Below are 23,668 nucleotides of genomic sequence, written 5' to 3'. Positions count from 1 at the left end.
GGCAATGATGAATCACTTAATGGAATGTTCAGAACTCAAACGTCAGGAATATGAATTGTTCTAAATCTCACGCTGCTTTCAAATAAAAACCTGTCTGAGAAAGTAAAAGAAAGCAGGCAGAGGTTTGATTCAGGATATTGCTTTCCTCTGTGACTGCTCTCATTTTGAAGCTTCGCATTTCTCACCTGCAATAAAGCAATGAAGCATCAAATAAACTTGTTAGCTGATGTCAATGACTGCATTCACTGTTTTTTGGCATTCAGGCCTCTGCTGAGAAACCTAATCCCACCAAGGAGTGAGGGTGATTTTGAACCCTGCCAATGGAGTGATTTAAGTGTCATATTTTATTTCTTCTGATATGAATGCAGTTGATGTTGAAGAAAAAGTTGTTTAATCTTTTTTTTCCTGACAGATAAGCAGTCATGAGATGCCAAACATGGAATTTTTAAAAGCCCTTATTAAACTCTTGCACCCCTGTTGACTTGACAGAATCATTTTCCAATCCAAAGTCTAATCCTTTTATGTCTGATTTCATTACCCGACACGATTATCTAATTCTCTAATAGTCAGCACAGATGGGTGAATAATCAGATTTGAGATAACAGGTTTGGACTGCACTTTAATGGAGATAAATTGAAATCATTTTGCTTTTTGGAAGCATTTCTCTCCTTCCCAACATGTGCTGCTCAAGTATTCGCTAATGTGGAGCTCTGTCATGAATAAGACTTCACACAAACTGATGGATATAGATGGATATTGGTGGATTTAGTGGATCTTGTCCCTGTTCATTTTGGGTTGAATTAACTTGTGGTATTGCTCATTGCTTATTATCCTGCCCTTGAGACAAATAGGGTTTTACCTGACTGACTATGGTGTAAGGAAGCTGTCGAAAAGGACGTATGTGTAATAAATGATTCGTCAATTTCAAAAAATTCTGTGTCAATTAAGTTATTTCACACAAAAATCTGCTGTCATATACGTAAGTCTGTGAAACTGGGTTCAGGTTACAGTTGTTGTTATATGAGTGCAAAGTCTTATGAATACAACTCAACTTTCTACGACAATGAATTCTTCCCTACGAATACGAATCCAAGATTACGAGTACGAATCGAAAAGTGCTGTAATGATGTCACTGAGGTCACAGGGCGCAGGAAAAGCAACCCCCCTCCCAGCTCATCAGCCGATTTCCTCTGCACTCAGACGGGGCCATTTTTTACTTGACCAAAAACACAAATAAACGGACTTCCACCGAAAAAATCTGATATCAGTCTGCATTCACGTTTCACTTTGCTTGCAAAGTGAACGGCAGGTCGCTGTCATAATCACTCATCTTTACATTGTTGTTGCATAATTCGTCCTGGCAGACTACCTGCATTTGTATATATCTGGCACGCCGCGCGTGGACTGATGCACTAAGCGGTGAGCGCCTCGTAGCCAGCTGTGGCTCTGCAGCGGAGGTAGGTTTACGGCACGATGAGAACTAGAGCCATATTTAGTTGTGTTTTTGTGTGAAAGTAACGCGCTGAAAATTCTCTATATAAAGTGTGAATGCAGATTTTTTCGGTGGGAGTCCGTTTATTTGTGTTTTTGGTCAAGTAAAATATGGCCCTGTATGAGTGCAGAGGAAACCGTCTGACGAGCAGGTAGGGGGTGTTTGGTGCATGCGCCCTGGGCTTCTGCTGCACAAAAACACTGCTGTAGGGGTAATTTCTGCCCTGAACCTTGTGATAGGACCCAACTTGTTCCATCCCGGAGTATCACTTTAAGGCTACTGAAAATAATGAAAGAAGGGATTACTTAGAAGAGCCTCTCTAAAAATGTGACAACCATTTCCTGCCCTTACTTAATTTTATTAATATTTTATTTACCTTAATTTAATTTATCTGTTCTGTTCCTGTATCTTCATCACTGATTCATGCTGAACATACTATCTGGAAATCCCATTGCAAATTAAAAACTAAAACTAAAACCCCAAGATGTACCCAGTGTTTGTTTTGTACATTTATAATAAAGGCAATAAATAACTAAATGAATAAATAAATATTCTTCTGTAGTTCTGCTCTTTCAAACTGAAAACAAGCAGAGCATATACTACAAAAAAGACCCACTGTCATACTACATACTACATGGAAAAGCACTAGGTAGTATTTGCCTATCACGTATTACATTCACTTGTAGAACGTGATAGGCGGTTTGTAAAACAGCCAGAGACTGGCGAATGTCTCAATGAAGAGCCAACAACTGCCAAGTGTTTTCTCTTGTCACTACTTTCAAGTTGCTGGAAAGAACTAATCAGTTAAAACACCTGTTGTGGTGCTTGGTTGGACGTCACACCTGCAGACTATTAAACCTTCACGTGTTTTGCTTGCCACTATCTCCATAAAAGTGCCAGAAAGATGGAGCCTCTCTTTTTTTTTCGTTTTTTTGAGCCGATAAGCAGTTTTTATTCGACTCAAAGCCTGATTGTAGACAAAAGACCAAACAGATGCTATGAGTCACCGACACACTGAGAACACAAGGGGATATTTACAGCATGTCCAGATAGGAAAACACTTCATGAGAAGGCTGGCTCTACAGCCATCCCAAAACCACTCCGGCAGAAAGAACTGGTTAAGTGTCAGGCTTCGTCTACTATTCTTTCAGAGACCCAACTCAAATCGATTGTTAACACCTACATAACAGATAAAGTTTAGTTTTTCCACTTTATCTAAACATCTGTTTGCCATCAAAAGCCATTTTAGCCCAAATAACCATTGATCAGCAGTCCCAAATGGACATTGATCAGTTAGGTTTCACTTAGATCACCTAAGACTAACTTTCAGTCTGCTCTATCTTGGTTAGTTTCCTCCTCCATCAATTCTCGTTTTCTCTCTCTCACACTCTGACCTTGACCAAAGCGGTGTAAGTGTGAAAAGCTCTGGAGTGTAACATGTTTTTAAATTTCTGTGTGAGTCTTTTGGGAATAGCCAGTGCAGACAGCATCGGAACTGTGTAGTAAGCAACAGTACATGTGTTTACTTCTGTTTGAAGATGCCCTTGAGAGAGAGAGCCAAGATGAGTGTTTAGAAATGGAAAAATACTGAAGAGACAGAACTTATGAAATCTGCTAACTTACATTTTCTGAAACCTTTTTCAAAATGTTTCTTAGTGCATCTGTTCTTTAACATGTGATCACATTAATGTCATTTATGACAATGAAGCAGGATAATGACTTGTTCTATGAATGAAAATGTGACACATTTATTGATTACACCTATGGGTAGTCTGATACGAGTATTGTTGCCATAGTAAAGGGATAGTCAGCTTTTTTGTAAATTTAGTTGATAGCCATGTAATGAGTGAAATACAGTATAGTTAGTTCATGCTTGGTGGTTATTTGAGGAAGAGTGGATGAGACAAGGCAGGATGCACTTTTGAATTGTATTTTGTGTGACTACCAGCTAGTTATACTTCATCCCAGACATGTTGCCAATACAAAGTCTCCCCACTGAAGGCTTTCTGTTCCATCAAAAGTGTCTGAAGTTAATTAATTGTTTTATCATCTTATATAATTAATTGTTAATTTTCAACTAATGTCAAATGAATGTCTAATCATTAGACCCTAGTTTTCTTAATAACACTGTGTGTTACAGGAAGCAAAAGCCTCTAGCCGTGAGAAATGAAGCCAATGGGAAGTCCTAAAAAAACTAAAGTTCTTTGAGATCCCACTCAAGGCGGGCTGCATAAAGACCAGAAACCATCTTCACACCAAGCCAAAAAAAAAAGTCAACACACACTGTACAGGCTGTGAATGTTTTTCAAGAACTTTGCAGTTCAGAATATATTCAGATGGGGATGAGATTCTTGGGTGTAGATCAACTCTTGGGTGTAGCCAGGGTTTGAATTACACAGTGGCCTTTGGGGGGAGCCCTATTTTTTTACCGTGTGCACCACGACTTTTGAACTCACATGTATGTGCATATTTTATAACCCAAATGTGGCCGATAACAGATTTACAGAGAAAAAAAAAATCCACTATAACTACAGCAATTGCATAACACTGTATTAAAATTTAATTGGGAACCATAGCAGCAATACAAAAAGTGTCAGGGAATTTGTCTATTGAATTCACAGGTTGCTAAAATTCACAGTGACTACGAATCGCAGTGTGATGAATCAAATCCTTTAACAACATGCATCATGGAGAGAAGATCTCTGCAAAGTGCCCTCTGCAGATAGAAAAGTTGTTTTGGCTTAAGTACTGCCAGATTTAAAGCAATACAAATACCACAGGACATCCCTCTGCAACCTATTGAGCCGTTTCATGTCAACTGTTCAGATCAATGGGGCAGTGGCAGCTTTCCTGACTCCCAAATCTCTAAATTGCCCCTCATATAAGTTTTACAAAAATAAAGCAGCAGGCAAGACTTAAACAGCCGGTGAAATCCCCCACTAAAGTATGAAGTAAGTTAATTCACCAGAGCAAACGTCGCCTCGCATCAGGTGCGGCAACGTACTGTAACGTCACACACAACAAACAGTGTGTTCCGTGGTGCTGAAACAAGCTCTGATATGAAGTGAGGTTCATTAAAAATCAATTCCATCTCAGTTGAGAAACTGGCACATTACAAATCCGAAAGTTTTCAGAGCCCCCTGTGAATGTGTCAGGTTTCAGGGGAGCACCTGACCCTTTCAGGGGAGCGGAGCTCCTCTTAGCTCCCACATAATTTGAACCCTGGGTGTAGATCAACTCACTTTCCCTGATCTGGTGCTGAATTTAGCAGGAAGACCTTGTTCTGCTGTTTCCCTTTCAGGTATAAGAATATTAAATGCAGAGGCTGACAGAGACAACCAAACCCACATAGCAGGAAATGTAGACACCAACCAAACCATTAAACCATTTTTGATAAAGTCTGTGTGTAAATGAAAATTAAACCTTTTACTTGCAAGTTTATGCAAATTGGCATCGTTTAAATTAAAATGTGTGACTGTTAAGGTGTTAAATGTGAAAGATGGGCAGCTGGCAGTTGAATGTGGCCTCTGTCGCCCACAGTTCTGACAGCACAAGTGCTATAATTCTGACAAGGGAAGGATTGTCAGCTGTGAAACCTGTGGATTTAATTACATCGACTTTACTCATAATCAAGATGTTGATTGACTTTAGTTTCCACTGCCTCCGGAAAAGTCTTCAGGAGGCCAAGAGTGGATTAAGAAATGAAATGGGTTAAATGATTTATGAAAGGTGTTTTTGAAGCAACTGCACTGGCTTCAGTCTATATGGAAACTGCTGTTCTACATTGTTTTATTGCAAACGTAAGAGTCCAATGTACCCTACTTCACTCCTTTTTCTTCAACTTAATATTCATTGAACCAGAGAAAAGTGTGAGATCAAACATCGTATTTTTCAAGAGTCTTTGGGAAAAGGCAAACAGCAAAACTTTTAATAGAAACCAACAGATTGAACAGTGGACCCACAGGAGTAGTTGGAGGAGAAGTCTTTCCGGGTTTCACCTCCTAATCGAGACATTCACTGCTGTTTGCATTAAAAGCCTTCTGTCTGTAGAGTGTACTCTGCTAAAAATCACAGATACTTGTGGTGGTGAGGACTGAGACGATGCATTTAGCTTTTGTGATCCGCCACTTCCTCATCTCCAGCTATACATTCAGAGTGAAGAGATGAGAAAGGAGAGAGTGGAAGATAGACAGCCACTAAGTCACACACATTAGTTTAGTGAGGAAGAGTGTCGGCAGCAGCAGGGAAGGCTAAAGAGGAGGATTTTAGAAGGCCAGAAGAGATTATAATGCATCTGTGTTTAAATCTCTGCCTATTTATTATAATAAAACACAGCTGACAGGGTGCCATTGTGCACTGGGGATGACAGCTCCTGGCAAACTTTCTTATCTGAAAGTAAACAAAGGAATAAATCCATATTGATTTTTAAAATTAAAACTAGAGTATGGTGTTTCAGTTATTCATGCAGTTAGAACAGATTTTTTTTTTCTGAAGAAAACAGATGTCAAAGCAGCTGCGGTGCATTAAAACCTCTTTTTCTTTTCTGTTTGAGTTGTGATTTTCAGAAGAAGTGATTCTCTTAAGTTCTGAGCAAATTTATGCCTCACTGTTAGTTCTTCAATATTTGTGTGTGTGTGTGTGTGTGTGTGTGTGTGTGTGTGTGTGTGTGTGTGTGTGTGTGTGTGTGTGTGTGTGTGTGTGTGTGTGTGTGTGAATTATTCTGGCAGGAAGGTTCAGCATTAGGTTAGCACCCAACACGGGAGCAATAATCCTGAGACATGTCACTACAAACGCTTCTTTTTCAAACAGCCTACTACAGATACCCCAGAAAGAGCACTGACTCTGAATGTGACCTAGAAAACAAGTTTTGAACCCTAAGGCACAAAGAGCAGAAATCATTTTTTAAGTGAACAAAACAGTGATATTTGCTTATTTACTCAATGAAAACTGAGTACAATAATCACCCATCTACAATGCAATCTGAGAAATCTGTCCTCTTCTGTTTTTTTGATTTTACCAACCGTTGAGATAAACTGTTTTTCCACTATGTAAATAAGAAAATTGTTCATCTTTGGGTGTGTGCTCTTTGGTGCTGAGCAGGTAGAGCACAGTGTGCCATTATGGCTTTTTGCTAACTGCAGCTCTCTGCTGCAGCAAAACCACTCAACATTAGTGATTCAAAGTAAACCAAAGCTAGCATTTTAGCTCGAAAATTTTCTAAAAAGCAAAAGGAAAATTACTTACAAGAACTGTAAAGTACAAAGCAGCTGCAGCTCATTTCTGAAAGCCCATTACATCAACCACTTAAAATCATCCAAATGGAATCAAAGTTTTGGAAGATATTTGTCTGCCGGTATGACTACTTGAAATATGTTTAAAAAAAATAATGCACATCACAAGAGCACATCAAAGAGTGCTCAGCATTAGCAAAACAAACATATTTTAACAGTCATTGCACTTAAACATGAGCCTGAAAATGTGTTGTATGCATTTTTTTTTAAGTTGGGTGCACAGAGGTGTCTTCAAGGCTCATCCAAGCTTCTTATATATCTGAAAATAAGATAATAGCAATAAAACCATTTTGATTATCAAACACTTCTCATACTTAATATTCCACGTTGCACTGCCTCCAATGGACTATGTGCGATAATCAATGAGAGGAGCAGACAGGACGGCAAACACAAAGATAGACACACCTGAGCCCTGAGCCATGAGGAAGGCTGAATAACAAGACCAGGTTGAGGACTTACAGATTCTTCTGTTTTGTATGTTTTTTATTGTCTCTTCTTATTTTCTTTTTTTTCTATTACTATAACTTTGTTGTGAGACAGAGCACATGCAAAGACATTTATCTTCTGAAGTCATTTTTAAAGCCGAAGTTTTGATGCGCGGTCTGTGAAAATGTTGCCACAAATCAGCAAACAAAAGTCCAGTATTAAATTGTGTTTTCACATTCCAGAGTCTCCATGTCTTCAGTTGTGAATTTGATAATAGCTTACATCCTCACAGTACATAGCTTTTGTAGCTTTGTTGGTATATATCAGTTTCAGCTACAGCTCTGTGCTTGGGTAATTTGTGTGTGTGTGTGATGACCAATGTACCTCTGGGGATGCTGTTCAGGACTGATTGAGTTGGTGGCCTGCTCTCTGTGGCTCAGCTGTAATGGTGCCAAAATGATTTATACCCAACTGAAATAACTGTTTGATGAAAACACACCAACACATGGACACTCACACACATGAATACACACACATGGATACACACACATACAAAAGCTTTTTTTGGTCTCTTCTATGTTTTTACTCACTCCCCCATCCTTCTCATGTTAATCATCCTCTTTCTTTCTTTCTTTCTTTCTTTCTTTCTTTCTTTCTTTCTTTCTTTCTTTCTTTCTTTCTTTCTTTCTTTCTTTCTTTCTTTTATCCTAGCAAAATGGGTGAAGGTGATTTGGGATTTGTAGGTTGAAAAGAAGAGCCCACTCTCCTCTGCTTTCTCCTTCCTGACATTTTAATCTGCTCTGCACTTGCTCACTGACCTTTTTTGTTTTTAGAATTTTTTTTTTTTACCATCTCTCTCCTTCCTTCCTTTTTTTTCTTTTCCTACCTATTGCACACTCCAATTTAGCATAATTGCTGCCTTTTCATACATCAATCATTTCCTTTTTTCCTTTATATCCTACATTGTAGTCTTGTTTTCCTTTTCCCCATCAGTAAAAATATCATTCCTCTCAAACAGCTCTTTCTCTCTCTTCCCTCTCTGTCCATCATCACCTATACCTCACCCTCTGTCAATCCCTCCTCTTTTCCTCCCTCTTGGTATTTCACACAATGATAACTGACATTTCAGGCTGATGTGGTCTTCTTCTCCCCCTTGGCTCTTTTTTATGCCTCCTATTTGGAGTCTTTCTTTTCATTTCTTTTTATTGCTCCTTTTCAGTCAATCTCCTTTTCTTCTTCCTCAGTTCCATTTAGCCCCCTCTTTCCCACTGGACTCATCTTACAGGAGGAAACCTTTAGCTTTTACTCAGTCATGAGTCTTTTGATTCTGAATGTCACTGGCTTCTTTCAGTCTTTTTCTTGGAAATATTCTCTCCTTCATCATCACTCCTTTCCATCCTTGGTTATGTATCTTTTTGTTATTATTTCCTGCAATTGCACTCCTCGGGGCCAACCTAAGCTATGCTACAGGATGACAATAGACATTTAATCACACACTGTTTGTTTGGATTAGAGTTTTAAACCCTTAAGTTTTGTATGCTGGGTCATCCTTATTACCAGACTGAGCACATAAAGTAGAGAAATTTGCATAATAAGCTGTTTGGCGTTGGCAAAGAAGATTTGGCTGATTTCTCATAATGAAAGGTTGACTCACTGGCATAAAATGTCAAGTTAAAAATAAGGTTATTGATTATAGATTTTGCTACTTTGATTCTGCCAGTGGTATAGTCCCCCTTTACCTGGCATCAGATAGAGTGCAAGTCCAAGACACCTCCGCTGCGGGTTTGATGGTGCAAACAGTGGTCATTACAGTTGCTGTAAAAAAAAAAAAATTGCATTGCTTGATAAATTCAACTTGTGCTTGACAAAATCTTCAATGAAATTAAATGAGCTGCTCAGACTCGGGTTTAACTTTCGGTGTCACAACACCAAAAAACCCAAAGGCATGTTTGATACAGTAAACCACCCTGAATCTTTCAGGCAGGAGCAGTGACACAGAATGGATCTCCTGCCTTATCCCTTGTCTAAACATGGTGCTGCAAGCCAACCACCAAGTGGTGCTCAATTCCAGTGCCCTGAGGGGCTCACCCCGGCTGTTTTTCTGAAGCAAAGATACAACTTGCACCAAAGTAGGGCAGTGTGTGTCTGCAGGCAGAGCTTGGAAGCAGCAATGATGAAAAGCAGAGCAGTGAGAGCTCAAGTACAACAGAGGATATGAATGCGGTATATTCACATATAGTTGTTTCTTCATTTTTTTCATCTAATCTCACCTTAGAGGGCAAAAGAAGAACAAGAAACAAACTGACACTAAAAAATAACCTTAGCTTTGCTTCTGAGTTTGACTTCACCTGAGAGGACATTAAATTAAAATGCAGCTGCACAGCAGCAGCTGGTCAGAAGGTGCACTCTGCACATCATGCTCAACACTTCCTCATGTTCTTTTTAGTTTTGCTTTCTGCTGACATTTTTTACTGAGCAGGGAACATCCCCAGGGAGAGAGTGGTTTAAATATTGATAATTTCGGCTTAGATTTTGTGTTGTGCTCTCCTTGTGGTCATGATTATTTTACTACTCAGTCTGCTGCAAGATATATAGTGTGGTTAACCAAATGGATTTCCATTATCCAAATAATTTTTTGAATATTGATTATTTTTTCTTTGTATTTTTTTATAACATTTTCAGAATCATCATGCATTAGAGTTTATAGAGTGAAATAAAACAAGCTTTTTCTTATTGGCTGTGTCCCACAAATATCAAACATAATATACAAAAAAAAAAAAAAAACTTTTCAGCATTTAAGTAATAATACTATAAAACATAAATTTTTATTGTTTAGATTACTGATGAAATGTATTTCATCTTCTCAAAATATTCAGCTGTTTATGAAGTACTGCTGTGTTAAAAAAAAAAAAAAAAAAAAAAAAAAAAAAGTGAAATCTGGAGGTGTTACCGTTACCTCCCAGCTCAGTCTTGGCCATGGACCAGGACAAAGTAAGAGCTGCTGGAAGCCAAAGAGGAAGCGCAAACAATACATTTCAGAGCAGAATGTATGAAGAGGTGTTGGACATGAGGGAGCCTGAGGAATTAGAGACATTTCCAAAAACACAGAGTACAATATTTTTATGAGTCAATCCACCTGCTTGTGGAGCTCATTAACTATGAAAATGCAAGATAAAGGTTATTAGTAGTAGAACGAGGGAGACTCCACATGCAGGGCTTGTTGTGTTAGCAGTTAATCAGTGAAACAGAGGTGACCATTGGTGACCTCACCATTCATGAAAACAATGACCATTTACACTATTTTTATGTTGACATTCTTGAACTTAAGCTGAAACAGAATTTTGGGGTTTCTTTATTACTGTCAATGGCTTCAAGATGGAAATGAAGAACTACCTGTCCCTACTATGGGCTTCTATGTTTTTGTGGTGATCACTAAATCATTCATCCTCATTCCTTGGGTGAGCAGTCCCACCCCATCTTATACATGATTGGATGACCGGAGCAGCTACACGGAAGAGTACAGGCTGAGATGCTATAGAAGTAACACCTGGTGTGCTAACAAACACTACGAGGGGGCAGTTTGATTATATTTTAGGAGGAAACGCAAAAGTATTGTTGTGTTTTGGCCTCCACTTCTGAAATGTGGTGGCCACTGTTGCTGTGGAAACTACAAACCAGTGTTTTCAGTGGAAACACTGATGTCACGCTCCGCTTTGCGCATGCCCATACAACAGTACTGTTGTTATGATCATTGCATACTACCGTGTCGTGTTTGTGCTGCTCAATCTGAGGAATCTGCTGATTGTCTTTCAACGTGATGTGCATCTGTCGCACCACTTCTGCTCTTAGCATTTGCCAATACACCAGATTATGGGCCCACATCCTCTTCAGTGGAGCTCTCTCAAAAGCTGCTTCTGGACAAGACAGTTATAGCGCCAACGACAGGCCTGGCATGCCTACAACAGTGTTTTAAGTCTCTCAGCATCAATGTGTAAACGCAGATTTTTTTCACTGTCTTTTGCATTTTGGGATGAAACGTTGTATAGATTAGGCCTGAAAGTGCTTGAGAACAAGATGCTGTGGTTTCTCTCTGTTTTCGTTTGCTTCTTGTAACCCTTCCCCTCTTCCAGAACATCTCAATAAAAAGCAAGGTGGCATTTGGGCCAACTGCAGCTCACAGAGATCAGTTACTCTGTTTATCAACCAATCATCTGGACGTTGAAGAGCCTTTGAGAGAAATTTTTGGGTGTTGCCTTGAGTAGTGGTACCCAAACTCCACTCTTGGTTCACACTGTTAGCTATATTGCATGGGAAAGATGAGATACATCCCGATAAATTTGCAGAGACTTTACAGTGTCCTTTCTGGTTTTAATGCATTTGAAATGCAGGGAAAGTAACTAACAACATCCCTGTAATAAAAAGTACATAAATAAATAACCCAAGTAATCATCCGGGGCATGATTACCTAAGTCAGTTTGAGGTCCTGATTGTTGGTTATGATTAAATGTTCAGCCCTTGTAAATCTATTTGTTAATCTGTAATTGACTTGTTCCCTCCCCACCTCTTCAGGTGAGAGGACTCTTCTTATCCACTTGTCCTCTATGTAGTGAGCAGAGCAAAGATGAAGAGTATAGCTTTATCCTCTCTTATCCCATCTTCTATCCCCATATCTTATCAGCCCAGGAGGGAAAGCAAGGATTAACCAGTCCTGGAGAGACGGAGAGCAAGTGTCGAGGTACAAGCAGAGGAGGTAGGGAACTTAAATACCTTGTAAATTCCTCACTTTATCTGACTTGTAGCAGAGTTTTCACGCTGTTGATGATTTGTATTGATAGAGGACAAGTGTAATAGATGGTGTCAGCTGAAAAGGGGACTCACCTGAAGGGCAGATAAAAAGTTGACTAAGTGGACAAAGAATGGGTTGAAATAGGTAAGTGGTTTTAATTAAATAGAATGCACGGTGAAGAACTGGAAAATAGAAGTTAAAAAAAGAATAAAAACATAATCTGTGAACTGAAAATCAGCTTAAGACATCAGTTTCCCAGCAGTTATTGACGTCAAGATATCCCAGGCCTCCAAATGTCAAACCTGAAATAAAGGTTTATTTTCTGAGCCTTAAGCCAGACAAACAAAGCACCAGTAAGAAAGCAGTGTGCATACAATGGGTTGCAGCACAAAAAGCGCTGACAGACCCCATAATGGATCCAAAAATAAGAGCACTCAAACTGGAGTGCTTAAGTGCAACTGCTTTATGCAAGTGAGTCGTTAGAGTGAGACACTGTTGTTACCACAGAACACCTGTGAACCCAGAGTTCAAGTATTAACAACAGGCCTGCCATTCATGAGCCTTTTTTAAATTATTTTTATTTATGTATTTGTTGATTGTCAGAAATTTTATAAAGAAATGAATCCTAGATATTTCCAGCGTCATCATCTCCTGTAAATGTGGTCACTTCTCCAGAAAACCAAAAAGGAGGCACTTGTATGCCAAACGCAAGCTTTATATGCAGTCTAAAGACCAGTGAATAAAGATATGGCAGCTAGGGATAAATCATTACTCTTTGTTTTGGAAATTTGCATTGTTATTATTATTAATGATCAACAGCCTATTTGTTCTCATATCCAAAACCTTCACCTACAACTATGCAGCTGATTTTGTCTCCTCTGGAAAAGGCTCTTCTGACTTGTTTAAAACTTTTTTTTTCTCAATGAAACACCACCATGGAGTTTACACATAACACTTCAAACATCCATTAAGTGATACCAGATACCAGTTTGCACACGGAATTTAGTGCTTGTCATTTGAGATCTTAGAAGCTCACACTCCTTGTGTTTGTTTAGCTAGTCTGGTACAACCATCATCTTTGGTTTGTACTGATATGCTCTGGACTTTATTGTTAAGTCAATGGGTAACTCTAGCCTGTCAGTCTGTCCTTGCGTCAACATATTACTATTTGTTAACCATAGCATGGAAGAATTTAAACCATATTATGTACCATATATGCTGACATTGCAATTTACCTGAACACATCACTGTGTATAAGTGCAGCTATCTACACTATGAGTGGGAAGTGAATTATTTGGCCCTAAAAACCAGCTGATGCTCATGAATGATATGCCGATACTATGAAGAGCCCTTTGGGAGATGGAAAAGCTGGTTCTTGCTGAGATAAATGGTCTGGATCACTAAAAAGAGCTGGGATTCCTATCGCTACTAAGAGAATCTACACTGAGGTCTTACCTGAGAAAGAAGGCCCTAAACAGCTCCTACACTGTAAGATAGATCACAGACAATTGGGGCAGAAGCATGGTGTGCAAAAGTCATGTATGACTCATCTGGCAAATGTCCACTTCACCCACAGAATTTACTGTTGCATCCCCCACACAGCTGCAGTATGACTGTTAAGATCTCCAGGGACAATGTGGTTAAAATGTCAAATAAAACCTGAGGTGTTTTGTTTATTATCCTACACATCCTTTGTAGTAAACCTAAGTCACCACATATCAGTCACAAGCCTCTTTAATTCACTACATAACTGCTTCCAATCCCTTCTTACTTAAATATGTGACCAACAAAAAGTATATTTTGTATCATTGTTGGAATTAAATAAATATGTGTATTTGTGCTCCTAAATTCTAACAAAGCAGTTCGGAGAATAAAATCTGTTCTCCTCAGAAAACAAACTAATTAGCCGTTCAGAGCAGCAGTGCTTTCAAGAAGTGTGAAAGTGGTTACTGTTGATAAAAATGGATTTATTCACACAGGGAGGGAGTGCCTGGTGTATAAAGGTAAACACATCACAGTGCAGAGTCTTCCTGAACAGCTGTGTGGGGAAGATAATGAAGAAGTGAGGTAATTATTTCAGTAGGATGAGATTAAAAGGGTGCATGCAGACAAAAGATGGCATGTGATGGTGAAGTTTGATCAGAACAGACCTGTAAGGTACCAAAAAAAGGTAGAAACAACACTGCTCCCACGTTGAGGATGTGCAACTCATAGAATATAACAGCTGACTAAAGGTTCTTCTATCTGTTGTGTCACTTTTTGACACTGAAAATAAAGCTGCTAGATCTGCTTTTCTAAAAAAAAGTTTTTTTTATTGTTTTTTGAATATACAGTAATTAGACAAAAAACTTTTTGTTACTGATGGAAAGCACAACTTGCATTTGGCTCCATTCATCACCTTTCCCTCATGTCGGCCATAGACACAGAAAAACTTTAAATTTTTTCCATGACCTGACTCTCTAAATTCTTGTTTTTGACTTCTGCAGGTCACAGTCCTGTTGACAAGTAACACTGTGAAGACCTGTCACTCAGGGGGGCAACACCAGGGTTGCAACATTAACATCACATCCAGTGCTAAGAGTGTGGAAAGAAAAGCCTAAAGCTGTACTCACACTAAGACACTATTTTATTTAGGTCAAATGTGAAATTTGTATACTGTATAAACATCCCTGGTATATATAAAGCAATGTTGTTCATCAGGCACATTGTTGATATTGGACTGATTCCATATTCAACAATCACCACATGCACATTAAACCATTTTTTTTTTCTTGGGAGCTAATTTTGTGGATGAAAACACTGACCGTAGGTACGTATTTTCTCGATTTAGTTAAGAAATAGGAATACATACGTCATTGGTTATTATACCCCCACTGTTGTCCTGTACACAATACCCAATGATTAATGAAACATGTTTATTAGCTCTGTTTTTTTAGGGTTATCAAAACACATTGTCGCATGTAGTAACTTGATAATCATGAAGTATTGAAAGGCTGATTACTTTTAAGTAATTCTTCTTTCATGAAGCTCCTTGTCCGTGTACTCAGGCTCAAACCGGTGAGGACAACCGTTAAACGTTTGTTTACCAGGTCAGCTGACCCACCTGAAGATGGTAGACGAGCTGACTTTATGATAACACTGGCGATGGATGAAAAAATATAGCCGAAATGAGCGATTTTGCAGAGATTATGTCCCGCGCTGAAGCTCCCTTGCCGTGGCTCCCGCTAAGTGCTGCTAAAATCGGTTGGATCTAAATAAGGACTCCGAGCTGCACGATGATTGTCTGAGTGAGTATATGAGCATGCACACACCTATAAATAAGATCCAGGTGTCAAAAAAACGGTGTTGCCCTTTAAACTGTCCAATGCTGACACTATGATTTGAACTGTGTATTGTTCGCAGCGATGACAGCAAGTGATAGCAGAGTAACATCAAAGCTTCACTTTTTTTGTCAGATATTTATGGAAAGGTATCGACCTTTTTGAGGCAGTATGATGAGTTTCTGTGATAAATAAAATGCCAAACACTGGAAAAGATATTGTGCTTGACTAACAATAAGAGGTTATCTGATTGGGTAAAGAATGTTTCACGACAAAACTGCAGCATATTGTGGCGGATGACTAAGTGGTGGAGAATGTGTGGACTCTCCATCACTATACTTGTGGTAAAAAATGAAAAAAATTATAGACACTATCAGACATGGCACTTTGTGTACTCTGTATTTTGTCTGTATGATAAAATGTCTTCCATTTGGAATTGCATGTTGTGTAAAAGTCAAGACTACTTTCTTATGACCCACACATAAACCTAAAAGTGTTTGTGTCATGTTCATATCCTCAGATCTCTCTGATAATTATGATTGTTAATAAATATATAAAATCAAATTAAGCATAAAAGACACTCAAAGTCAACATGTGTTGAAATGTGCTCATTTTTCTCTCGACAGGTTCGGTGGATGTTTGAAAATGACTTGACCAGATGGCAGAAAATGGGCCGAAGCATCGAGCAAACATTCACCAGAGGAGGAGAATTTTTTCTTGGAGGATTGACAGATTAATGACTGCACATTACATGAAACATTGGCCTTCACAAAGTTGATGTTACGAAGGTATCTAAAAAAAACGTAGTTCGAGATTTATATTATCTTGCTCTCTTGTCATGTTTCTACATCCAGTTAAAAAGGGGTTTAATATTTCCAACCTCACCTTCTGCTGAGTTCAGCAGTATTCAGTACTTAAAGTACATCTTGGATGAAGTAGTTTTTTTTGCTGTACTTGAGTTGATTCTCAGGAAATACTTAATGCCTGAGTACAAAACTGCAGAACTCCTTCAGAACTGTGATACTAAAGACAAATGATTTATGTTATAAACTGCTGATCCCACCTTACATTGTGCAACTCAAACATGTCAAATACATGTCTTCTAATAATAACTGACCTAAATCACACAAACCCATGCCACTTTATTGGCGTTGGGCTCCCATGGTACTGCAGTGATCAACTCCGGATGCATCTCATTAGTATGGCCCACTGGAGGCCTGTGCTACTTCAAACACCTCCATGATGCTGCTGCTGGTACTGCTGAGCCTGCTGCCTGCTGCCAGCTATATATAGAAACCAATCTGCAACCCCACCTAATGAGCACAATCCACTTCAGACCCCACTGTCAACAACTGGCCGTTAGTATGTGTGTGTGTGTGTGTGTGTGTGTGTGTGTGTGTGTGTGTGTGTGTGTGTGTGTGTTTGTGTGTGTGTGTGTGTGTGTGTGTGTGTGTGTGTGTGTGTGTGTGTGTGTGTGTGTGTGTGTGTGCGTGCAAGAAAGGGTGGGTGTATAAGGATTCAGCTGACCATGCTGTTTTGATAGCGTGTCTGCTGCAAATCAATGCACTGCCAAGAAGTAAGTGTGTGTGTGTGTGTGTGTGTGTGTGTGTGTGTGTGTGTGTGTGTGTGTGTGTGTGTGTGTGTGTGTGTGTGTGTGTGTTTGTGTGTGTGCATGCGCATAAGGTTCTTGCTGTCTTTGTTGCTAAATATAGATGAAGTAAATTTCCGAGTTGCCTTGGCAGAAAGACAGCAGCACAACCAAATTGCCCTTTCTCTCTCCCTACAACTTTTCTCCTCTGTTTCTTGGCAGTTTTGTTTTTCCCTCCTGTTTAATTCTCTCAGACCTTGCTGACCTGTCTTACCTTTCAAGTAGAGAGTGTTATGTAGGAGAGTATGTGGGCCTGTGTTCTTCTCAGCATATCTTCCGTCATGAATATATAAATGTTTTGGGTTAACATGCTGTACATGCGGTAATTTGTCATAACAACGCTGCAGGATCACTGTATTGAGACGGAAACTTGTGCCTTTTAAGTGTTCTTACTAGAAGAAGCCAGCTTTAATAATGTAGCAACTGCAGCCAAGAAAAGTCAAGATTATATAAACATTACTTTCTGCAGATTTCAAAGAGTTTATTAAAAGTTCAAAACTCCTCATCAAACTTCATCCATCAAATTAAGTTTCTCATGAAATGAACTTTTTTCGCACACTTTTCAGCATGTACTACACCAAGTTGAAACTCTATCTAGACATTAATTACACATAAATAACTTATTCATTTTTAATCAAAAGAATTCAAGTTGGTTTTCATTTTATGTCCTCTACCAATTATCTTAATCTTCTGTTAAAGGTCAGTCATTCAGTCTTTTAACTTAATGTTGCATTTATACCAAGTGCAAATCAAATCCCCTTCCCAAGTGAATTACATGTAAAGCCAATGTCAACACATGAGTGGAACTAAGTTCCCAAAAGGTGGCACAAATGACAGTAAGGATTTGATTTCACAAAACAAGATTTTTTTTTTTTTGACAACTTAAAAACAGAAGAAGAATACATTTCCTTTAGATCAGAAGTTAACGGCAGGGCTGGGAAAGAGCTGGGGACGATGATAAAACAACTTTGAACATGCAACAAAAATGCATGAGAACATGTCAAGAAGCCAGTTATGTTAACTATTGTGTTATTATATTTATTTAGAAATATAAGTTAGGGCATTCTTCCATGAAGGCAAGAAAGTAGGGTGAAGAAAAACGTTTAGGAGATGGGGCATACATTTAGTAAAAACACATTTTTTTTTATTCATTAATTTTTTTAAGCCAGGGATTTAATAAATACGTAAAGGTGCATCTAGTTCAGAGTTTGCTTGTTTATTTGGTTTGTAATTGATTGCCTGACTTTCATGGCCTTGAACCAGTGTACTGAAAAGACAATATACAATCTACTGTAAAAGAAACCACTACCATGGTTCAAAAGCCCTTCTACTCAGCATACTACCCTCGTCTTCCCAAGTTTTTAAATGAACATTTGGTAACATGCCTGCTTTAAAGATTATCCTCATTTTCTTTTGAACAAAAATCTCTGCATTACATCCTGAAATTAGAAAGCTATCCAAAAAAGGTTGGGCAAAGCTGTTTAAAGACAGGAAAAAGAGGTTTACATATCTCAAACCAAATGGTTCAGTGAATGAGTTCTGCTTGCTTTTGAAAATAGATACTTTGGAGAGAAATTTACAAAATAATGAAACACGCGGTTGTCTGTCTGTATGTGTTAGCCCTGTGGTAGACTGGCCACCTGTTTAGGGTACACCCTGCTTGGCACCCAAAGAATGCTGGGATAGGTTTTCAGCCCTTCACAACCCCAAAAGAGCAGGTCCAGACCCACATGCCAGTAAAAGTTGATGCAAGCTGGTTGATCCCATTATCGACAAAGGAGTCTAAAGAGCTCTGCAGTTTAATGGGTCTTGTGTTTGACTCAGACAACATATTTTTCAGAATTAAGGGTTGAGTTAAAGTAAATTTTAGCCAAGAGCCACCTTCATCTTTTCTCCCCCTGTCGAGACTGGTGACACCCAATAAACCATTCTCATTGGATAACAGCCAAAAAGCTTCTTTCACTCTTTCTCTATCCATTCTTCAAAGAGTGGAAAAAGCTTCACACACACACTAATTAGTGCGATTGTGGCTCAATAGCTGCAGATCAATGGTGCTCAGCCCCCTACAGGGAGCGACACTCCAGGGGGACAAACCTCACATCTGTCACAGCAGGAGCTGTGACACCACAGACGGCTCGTCAGTCCAGGTGACAAACGCTGCCAGCGCTTCAGGGATATTTATATATCTGAAGAGATCAATGTATAAAAAGACCCATTCCAAAAAGCTGCCTATCTATTAAAGGCAGAGCAGGGTGTCATTATGCCTCATTTACATTTTTGCTTTTGACATTTAAAGCGGTAATCTGTGAGGTTCATGTTTCTTTCATTTTGGCAACGCAGTGCTTAACTCTCTAAAGATCACTTGTCAGTCAATAAATGAGGCCAACATGGCCTTTGTCCCATCCTTTCCGCCTTCTCTCTTTCTTTGGGTATTCCTGCAGACATTTTCTGAAAGCTCTTGGTTGTTGCTCACAGTAACTGGTTATTTATTGCTCTAATGGTGAGTCAATAGACCAGCAGCCATCCTATTATGAACTAACATGCAATCTTCAATTTATACATAGTCTTAAGAGGATACATCTTAATGACTCAGATGCTCTTCTGACACATCCTCTTGTGACATAACCACATAACATAGTTAACAACAGTCTCAACATCCCGACAAACAAACTGGACTGGCTGTCATGGAAACCTTTAGACATTCTCATCCCAGACTTTTTGAATTGTAACACAACTCTCTCTGAAAGTACAAACAATCAGAAAAATGTAAAAAAACATCACACTTCAATACTTACTAACCAAACTTAGGCCCCGTTTACACGGAGACTCCCGTAACGATTCTTCTTTTGCGTTTTCAAAAGCCACCCGTGTTTACATGAGGACGGCGTGAAAACGATCCGCGTTCATACGACTCCGGGAGGAGAAGTCTCCTCTTCTGTTCTTTCTTTTTCTGCCGTTTTGTTGTGTGAGACGGTCGGCAATCCAACCATAACGCGCATTACCGCCAACTACTGGCTCAACTGGAAATGTGGCTGAGCGCGGAGCCTACACCTAAAACTGCGAGTGCGCATGCGGTGACGTCAGCGTTTCACCCTGAGACGCTCCGCTCTGTGTTTACACGAAGCTGGATGGAGGAGCGGATTCAAATCTTTCCACTCTGGGGAGCGTTTTCAAAAGTTTGCGTTTTCACTGAAAACGCAACGTGGTCTCGTCTAAACGGAAGGCCAAAACGCAACGAAATGTTTGCGGAATCGACCGTTTTCGGCGTCGTGTAAACGGGGCCTTATACTACACTGTAAATAACCTGAAGCCAACCATCTGTTGTACCTTCCCAGCCCACCAGGGGGCGAGTCCAGAGCTCTGTAGTCACTGCTTTATAGTACAGGCCAAAACACTATGCTCTATGGCAAAATATCTGCCAAACCAATGACTCACATGCTATGGTGCTGTTTAAAATCTGCATGCTTAATTTTCATGTTGTGACACTACACAGATCTATTTCCAAGCCTTTTTCATCAAAACCCCTGCTGTGCCTGAACACTGCTGCCCAGAGGCTGAGCCTTGATTCAGAACTGATCTATAGACTCTGTGTCGAGTGGGATTTTCCCTGAGTTGCTTCAAGATGATTAAGAGAATAAAAATAAGTGCAAGTTATTTATAATTATAATACACGCTGCTTATCAATAATGTTGGATGCAGCAGTGTATAGCCTACTGTGTGTGTATCAAACATTCACAACATGTAATATTATAGTGAACCAGAGTGTCTTAACGTATGGATGCCATCCAAAACGAATTCACTGAAAGTACGGCAGCAGTTTGCTTATTATTCATTGAGCATGCCAACATACTTTTATAAATACATTCCTGAAGTAATTTAATGATGGTATTGAGATTCAGATAGTGTAAGCATTGGGTTTTCTGCAGCAGGTTGCAAACATTTTACTCACAGTTCATGTTCTTGTATGCTGAATTATTTACTGGATTCTAATTACAGTCTCACAATCACTTCCTGGTGTTGGAGCAAATGTAGGTGTAGTACACACATAGCACTCTTCAGTTTATTCATTCGGGGTTTTTTTCCCCCCATTTTAATTAGCTCATCTTTGTAGAAGAAAAAGAGCATGATCAGAGCTCTTTCCAAGGATTGGGCAGGATGTGGCAGCAGTGAAGCGTGCACATTCTGTGACATTTCCGGCTCTGACAGTTATGTGAGCATTTGGTTAGAGGGGTGTTCTCAGATCAAATAAGAGTAACATTTTGTTCCCAACCTAAGGTATTCAGAACAGCACATATGCTACCAGTTATAATTTACAGTTTTTTTTCTCTACATAGTGCTGGCTATGCTACTGGGAAGGTTTTGAGATTCAGTCATGCATGAGTCCACTGCTTCATGCAGACAAAAGGAGGGGAAGGATTAGCTTAACTTCTGATTGAAAAATGATCAGCTCTACTTCAGAGCCATAGTCATCCTACAATATTAAATGACCTGAAATATACTGCAAAGAAATCTGGGCCACTAAGGTTACCCCCTATCCTCGCAGAAAAAATGGTCTCATACATTTTGTAAATAGGCTAAATAGCATTTACGCAGATATCTTGAAACATCCTTTTATCGGACGAAATGTCTCCCTCCGAGTAAGCTGTGCTATAGTATTTTCCTATTTGTATTTTGGCTTTATAGCATACCAAAATTACATGGTTAGTACTTAAAAGGTAAAAAGGAAATTGTATTTTCTGTTGTGCATCAGATTATTTCGTAATTGGTTGTACACCTTAAGAGAAGAATCTGTACATCACATCTGCAACATTAATCCAAGTTCACAGGGGTGCTTTGTTGCACTGTTTAAAAAAAGAAAAAAAAAGAAAAAAGTTTTCAAGATGTTATTTGGAAAAGGCCCAAATCATGCTGAGGTAGCAATAAGGTAGTAAAAACACATTAAAGATGCTTTGAGGAGGATCTGCTTTAATCGGACTGCATTGCCACCTTCTGGCTGAGAGTCTCACACACTTTGGTAAATTCCTTTTAGCAAGCTGTGTGTCTGTTTTGGAATTAAATGGAGATCGGATCGAAATACATTTTCTTTGTTCAAGACAACTTTTTACTGGATACAACGTACCAAGGTAAAGTACTTATCAGTACAGTCGGGTAGTGCTACAGTTTGAAACGTGACATCAAGCAAACATTGTGGTGGCCAGCTACATACAGCGCTATCAGCAGCTCGGTGCGCCGATGTATCTGTAGGCTAGCGTGGCAACAAGTAAACACTGTCAGTTTGTAGGTTGTTTAGAAGTCGTCTATATTTTGAGCAGCACATTAGGTGTATGCAATGTGTAACGATAGTAAATCCTGGTTAGCTATGTCCTGCCAGTTATCTACCAAGCAGAGCTAACATAACCTCACTCTTCATTTTATTAACTGACTCAGAAGTCAATCATCAATCCAGTCCTGCTCGACCCGATCAGGAAACAAAGAAGTAGAATTTTGAAATAACCTGTAACTTGTAATATTGGTGCTGATAATCTCATTTTAAAGTGTGCCTTAAAGCCCCTTTAATGTTGTCATAATGTTGTAAGGTCTTCATGTACGGGCCTTATGTAATAACTCTCAAACACATTAACAGTCACAGACAGAGTGCTGTTCAGCCTCTGACTGAGCAGCAGAGGTCTGATGAGTTGTTGGTAAGGACACCTGAACAGAGATGGGCTCTGAACTCCAATGGTCACTGTACTTGCCAGGATTAAATTTTGTCTGTTTCTCTATGATGCATAAAGACAGCACACACCTGCACTGCACATAATGCAAAACAATGGACATAATTACCTTAGATTTGATGTCCCAAGATCCTCTGCCACTCTTCAACAATTAAACCTGTAATAAACAGAAAAACATGGTTGTTGAGTAGAGTTGAATAAACCATCAGTATAACCCACAAGAAGGGGATAGGTCTCTGCTTGACACACAGCAGTGACAGGAGGGTAATTAGAAGAAAGAACCCCGGATTGGTGCATTTTTCTGCATCAACAAGTGCTAAGTAGGAAATGAAGCAGCTGAGCAGGCTGTAAATGTGGGACCAAAGCTAAAAGACACAAACACAAAGATGCTACATGAAAACAAAACTCTGCAGTGATGGGAGAGCAGATTCTCTAGGTTTATATTTGAGCTGGCAGCTTAAAAGTACCCTGTGACATCTAGAAAAACAGCCTGATGTTGTTCATTATCCAGAATGTGTCAGTTCAAGCTGAAAAAAGTTGAGGGGGTGGTGGAAGAGAAATAAGCATGTGACGTAGAGATCATTGCTTTGACCCCGAAGCATGCTGTGAAGCTGGGAAAACTTTGAGTGTGTAATTCTGGCTGTTAGTTTCCTGAACAAGCAAAATCAGACAGCTCAGTGTGCAGCACTGCAGCAGCACCAAGCAGCGCCACAGTATGAGTCACTGTAATGGGATCTGCTTGACACAGATCACGAGGGCAAAAACAAAACTGATTTACTTTACTTTTCCCTGGCAGACAGAGAAGGCATGTGAGGGTTTTTTTTTCCCCATGAGATTTGTGTCTGTGTGGACTTGGCAGCAGGGAATGAGATATAAGTATAGGGAAAACCAAAACTGATATGACCGCTCTCCATGGTGCTGAATCTGCAGCTGTTCATGCATTAATTAACTGGAAACCCTCCAGTGGCAAAAGAAACAGTAGTATAGGAAC

The 23,668-nt window shown here is 39.4% G+C and overlaps 1 protein-coding gene across 1 annotated transcript in view; it reads right to left on the bottom strand.

The window, feature by feature from the left end:
* The window catches only part of LOC141786862 (protein phosphatase 1 regulatory subunit 29-like), a 265,322-nt gene that overhangs the window by 47,031 nt on the left and 194,623 nt on the right, over window positions 1-23,668 (bottom strand). Inside the window, exon 4 of the mRNA XM_074665295.1 lies at window positions 22,787-22,834. The gene's annotated coding sequence lies outside the window, so the exon portion shown is untranslated. The remainder of the gene's footprint in view (window positions 1-22,786; window positions 22,835-23,668) is intronic.

Source organism: Halichoeres trimaculatus, unplaced genomic scaffold, assembly GCF_033239565.1.
Source record: "Halichoeres trimaculatus isolate MK-OKI-2021-1 unplaced genomic scaffold, fHalTri1.1 fHalTri1_scaffold_2, whole genome shotgun sequence".
Taxonomy (NCBI): Eukaryota; Metazoa; Chordata; class Actinopteri; order Labriformes; family Labridae; genus Halichoeres; species Halichoeres trimaculatus.
The sequence above is the reverse complement of the archived record's forward strand: the minus strand, read 5'-3'. Positions and strand labels throughout refer to the sequence as shown.